Source organism: Triticum aestivum, chromosome 7B (genome assembly GCF_018294505.1).
Source record: "Triticum aestivum cultivar Chinese Spring chromosome 7B, IWGSC CS RefSeq v2.1, whole genome shotgun sequence".
Classification (NCBI taxonomy): Eukaryota; Viridiplantae; Streptophyta; class Magnoliopsida; order Poales; family Poaceae; genus Triticum; species Triticum aestivum.
Window position 1 is genome coordinate 648,971,371 of NC_057813.1, and position 5,929 is coordinate 648,977,299.

Below are 5,929 nucleotides of genomic sequence, written 5' to 3' on the forward strand. Positions count from 1 at the left end.
GCGCGCGCCGACGGGGGCGGGGATCGGACGGGCGCGCGCGACGGCCATGGGCAGCAACGGGGACGGGGACGGCAACGGCGACGGGCGTGCACGACGGGGCAGTGATGGGTACGGGTGTGGTGGGGGCAGTGACGGGGCGACGGGCGCGACGGCGACGGGGACGGGCGCGACGACGAAGAAGATGAAGAAGAAACTAACTAAAATTTTCGTAAGTGCTATATATATAGGAGGGGACTTTAGTACCGGTTGGGGCCACCAACCGGTAGTAAAGGTCAAATTTGGCGAGGCCAAATGGCGGGAAGCGACCACCTTTAGTACCGGTTTGCGGCTCCAATCGGTACTGAAGACCACCCTTAGTAGTCCTTAGTACCAGTTGGAGCCACGAACATGGTACTAAAGGCATGCATTGGCGCAGGTCCAGTGCAGCAAGTTTAGTCCCACCTCGCTAGCCGAGGGGCGTTCGCACTGGTTTATAAGCCCAGTGCGGTAGCTCTCTTGAGCTCCTCTCTTTAGCAGGCTTCTGGGCCTAACTTTGCCGCACTGCCCTGTGGGCCTGCTCGGCCTTATGGGCCTGTTTCCTGGCCCAAGGCCAAGCAGGTCCACTTGGAAGTGCGCAGAGTCTTTTATGTATTTTTTTCTGCTTTATTTATTTTCTTTTATTTATTTCTGAGTTGTTTTATGCTGTATTTAGAGTTTCTATGTGAATATTTTTTCTTTAGGTACAAAAAATTTAAAATTCTTTTATTTATTTCTAAATTGTTTTATGCTGTATTTAGAGTTTCTTTGTGAATATTTTTGCTTTAGGTACAAAAACTAGAAAATGAGATTTGTATATCAGGGTCATTTAGCTCAAAGAAATCAGTATATGCATGAAAATAGAAAATGAAGGCAGAAAGGGTTGAAAGCTGATGACATGGCTTTGAATGGTGCATACTGAACGCACAAAAAGTCTGGAGTTGTAATAAGTTTAAAAAAGAGAAGTGCCTTTGTAACAGATGAGTTTTTGTACGAAACCCTGATACTTCGAAAGAGATTGTCCAGTTTGTACACGAAGTGCATCCAGTTTTTTTGCCGTAACCCTCTAAACTTTTTTGCACATGCTATGTGGGTGAAATGATGATACCATGCCAACTTTCAACCTTTTCAGAGTTCATTTGTAGTGCTTTTCAATATCAGAGTCATTTACCTCAAAGAAGTCATTATATGCATGAAAAATAGAAAATGAAGGTAGGAAGGGTTGAAAGTTGATGACGCGGCTTTGAATGGTGCATACTGAACACACAAAAAGTCTCGTGTTGTAATAAGTTTCAAAAAAAGAGAAGTGCCTTTGTAACAGATGAGTTTTCGTCCGAAACCCTGAAACTTCGAAAGATATTGTCCACTTTGTACATGAAGTGCATCCAGTTATTGTCGTAACCCTCTCAACTTTTTTGCACATGCTATGTGGGTGAAATGATGATACCATGCTAACTTTCAACCTTTTTAGAGTTCATTTGTAGTGCTTTTCAATATCAGAGTCATTTAGCTCAAAAAAATTAGTATATGCATGAAAAATAGAAAATGAAGGCAAAAAGGGTTGAAAGTTGATGACGTGGCTTTTAATGGTGCATGCTGAACGCATAAAAAGTCCGGAGTTGTAATAAGTTTAAAAAAGAGAAGTGCCTTTGTAACAAATGAGTTTTCGTCTGAAATCCTGACCTTCGAAAGAGATTGTCCAGTTTGTACACGAAGTGCATCCAGTTTTTGCCGTAACCCTCTCAACATTTTTGCACATGCTATGTGGGTGAAATGATGATACAATGCCAACTTTCAACCTTTACAGAGTTCATTAGTGGTGCTTTTCAATACCAAGGTCATTTAGCTCAAAAAAATCAGTATATGCATGAAAAATAGAAAATGAAGGCAGAAATGGTTGAAAGTTGATGACGTGGCTTTCAATGGTGCATACTGAACGCACAAAAAGTCTGGAATTGTAATAAGTTTAAAAACTGAGAGATCCCTTGGTAACAGACAAGTTTTCGTTCAAAACCTGATACTTCAAAAGAGATTGTCCAATTTGTACACGAACTGCATCCAGTTTTTGCCCTAACCCTCTTAACTTTTTAGCACATGCTATGTGGGTGAAATGATTATACCATGCCAACTTTCAACATTTTCAGAGTTCATTTGTAGTGCTTTTTAATATCAGGGTCATTTATCTCAAAAAATCAGTATATCCATGAAAAATAGAAAATGAAGGCAAAAAGGGTTGAAAGTTGATGATGTGGCTTTGAATGGTGCATACTGAACGCACAAAAAGTCTGGAGTTGTAATAAGTTTAAAAAAATGAGAAGTGCCTTTGTAACAGATGAGTTCTCATCCGAAACCCTAATACTTCGAAAGAGATTGTCAAGTTTGTACACGAAGTGCATCCAGTTTTTACCGTAACCCTCTCAACTTTTTTGCACATGCTACGTGAGTGAAATGATGATACCATGCCAACTTTCAACCTTCTCAGAGTTCATTTGTAGCGCTTTTTAATATCAGGGTCATTTAGCTCAAAAAATCAGTATATGCATGAAAAATAGAAAACGAAGGCAGAAAGGGTTGAAAGTTGATGGCGTGGCTTTGAATGGTGCATACTGTGTTGGGGATCGTTGCAGAAATTAAAAAAATTCTACACATCACCAAGATCAATCTATGGAGTAACTAGCAATGAGAGAGAGGGGAGTGCATCTTCATACCCTTGAAGATCGCGAGACGGAAGCGTTGCAAGAACGCAGATGAAGGAGTCGTACTCGAAGCGATTCAGATCACGGTGGATTTTGATCTTAGCGCCAAACAACGGCACCTCCACATTCAACACACGTGCAGCCCGGTGACGTCTCCCGCGCCATGATCCAGCAAGGAGGAGGGAGAGGTTGAGGAAGATGGCTCCAACAATAGCACGACGGCATGGTGGTGATGGAGTGGCAGTTCTCCGGCAGGGCTTCGCCAAGCTCGCGCGGAGGAGGAGAGGTGTTGGGGAGGGGAGGGGCTGCGCCTTGGATGTGGTACTGCAGCCCTCCCCTCACCCCTCTATTTATAGGGAGAAGGGGGAAGGGGGCCGGCCCCTCTAGATGAGATCTAGAGGGGGGCGGCGGCCAAGGGGGAGGGGGCTTGCCCCCCAAGCAAGGGTGGGCGCCCCCCTTAGGGTTCCCCCCCCCCAACCCTAGGCGCATGGGCCCTAGGGGGTGGCGCCCAGCCCACTTAGGGGCTGGTTCCCTTCCAGCTACAGCCCATAAGGCCCTCCGAGATAGGTGGCCCCTCCCGGTGGACCCCCGGAACCCCTCCGGTGGTCCCAGTTTAATACCAGTATAACCCCGAATATTTCCGGTGACTGTATGATGACTTCCCATATATAAATCTTCACCTCCGGACCATTCCGGAACTCCTCGTGACGTCCGAGATCTCATCCGAGACTCCGAACAACATTCGGTAATCACATACAAATCTTCCTTATAACCCTAGCGTCATCGAACCTTAAGTGTGTAGACCCTACGAGTTCGGGAATCATGCAGACATGACCGAGACAGCTCTCCGGCCAATAACCAACAGGGGGTTCTGGATACCCATGCTGGCTCCCACATGTTCCACGATGATCTCATCGGATGAACCACAATGTCGAGGATTCAAGTAAACCCGTATACAATTCCCTTTGTCAATCGGTACGTTACTTTCCCGATATTCGATCGTCGGTATCCCAATACCTTTTTCAATCTCGTTACCGGCAAGTCACTTTACTCGTTCCATAATGCATGATCCCGTGACTAACCACTTAGTCACATTGAGCTCATTATGATGATGCATTACCGAGTGGGCCCAGAGATACCTCTCCCTCATACGGAGTGACAAATCCCAGTCTCGATTCGTGCCAACCCAACAGATACTTTTGGAGATACCTGCAGTGCACCTTTATAGTCACCCAGTTACGTTGTGACGTTTGGTGCACCCAAAGCACTCCTACAGTATCCGGGAGTTACACAATCTCATGGTCTAAGGAACTGATACTTGACATTAGAAAAGTTGTAGCAAACGAACTACATGATCTTGTGCTATGCTTAGGATTCGGTCTTGTTCATCACATCATTCTCCTAATGATGTGATCCCGTTATCAATGACATCCAATGTCCATAGTCAGGAAACCATGACCATATGTTGATCAACGAGCTAGTCAACTAGAGGCTCACGAGGGACATGTGTGGTCTATGTATTGACACATGTATTACGGTTTCCGATCAATACAATTACAGCATGAATAGTAGACAATTATCATGAACAAGGAAATATAATAATAATCATTTTATTATTGCCTCTAGGACATATTTCCAACATACTGAACACACAAAAAGTCTTGAGTTGTAATAAGTTTTAAAAAAATGAGAAGTGCCATTGCAAAAAATGAATTTTCGTCCGAAAATGTGATACTTCGAAAGAGATTGTCCAGTTTTTACACGAAGTGCATCCAGTTTTTGCCGTAACCCTCTCAACTTCTTTGCACATGCTATGTGGGTGAAATGATGATACCATGCCAACTTTCAACCTTTTCAGAGTTCATTTGTAGTGCTTTTCAATATTAGGGTCATTTAACTCAAAAAATCACTATATGCATGAAAAATAGAAAATGAAGGCAGAAAGGATTGAAAGTTAATGACGTGGCTTTGAATGGTGCATACTGAATGCACAAAAAGTCTGGAGTTGTAATAGGTTTAAAAAAAATGAGAAGTGCCTTTGTAACAGATGAGTTTTCGTCCGAAACCCTGATACTTCGAAAGAGATTGTCCAGTTTGTACACGAAGTGCATCCAGTTTTTGCCATAACCCTCTCAAATTTTTTGCACGTGTTATGTGGGTGAAATGATGATACATGCCAAATTTCAAACTTTTCAGAGTTCATTTGTAGTGCTTTTCAATATCAGGGTTATTTAGCTCAAAAAATCAATATATGCCTGAAAAATAGAAAATTAAGGCAGAAAGGGTTGAAAGTTGATGATGTGGCTTTGAATGGTGCATACTGAACGCACAAAAAGTCTGGAGTTGTAATAAGTTTAGAAAAATGAGAAGTGCCTTTCTAACATATGAGTTTTCGTCTGAAACCCTGATACATCGAAAGAGATTGTACAATTTGTACACGAAGTGTATCCAGTTTTTGCCGTAACCCTCTCAAATTTTTTGCACATGCTATGTGGGTGAAATGATGATACCATGCCAACTTTAAACCTTTTCAGAGTTCATTTGTAGCGCTTTTCAATATCAGGGTCATTTAGCTCAAAAAATCAGTATATGCATGAAAAATAGAAAATGAAGGCAGAAAGGGTTGAAAGTTGATGACGTGGCTTTGAATGGTGCATACTTAACACACAAAAAGTCTTGAGTTGTAATAAATTTTAAAAAAATGAGAAGTGCCTTTGCAAAAAATGAGTTTTCGTCCGAAACCCTGATACTTTGAAAGAGATTGTCTAGTTTTTACACGAAGTGCATCCAGTTTTTGCCGTAACCGTCTCAACTTTTTTACACATGCTATGTGGGTGAAATGATGATACCATGCCAACTTTAAACCTTTTCAGAGTTCATTTGTAGTACTTTTCAATATCAGGGTCATTTAGCTCAAAAAAATCACTATATGCATGAAAAATAGAAAAATGAAGGCAGAAAGGATTGAAAGTTAATGACATGGCTTTGAATGGTGCATACTAAACGCACAAAAAGTCTGGAGTTGTAATAAGTTAAAAAAATGAGAAGTGCCTTTGTAACAGATGAGTTTTCGTCCGAAACCCTGATACTTCGAAAGAGATTGTCCAGTTTGTACACGAAGTGCATCCAGTTTTTTCCATAACCCTCTCAACTTTTTTGCACATGTTATGTGGGTGAAATGATGATACCATGCCAACTTTCAACCTTTTCAGAGTTCA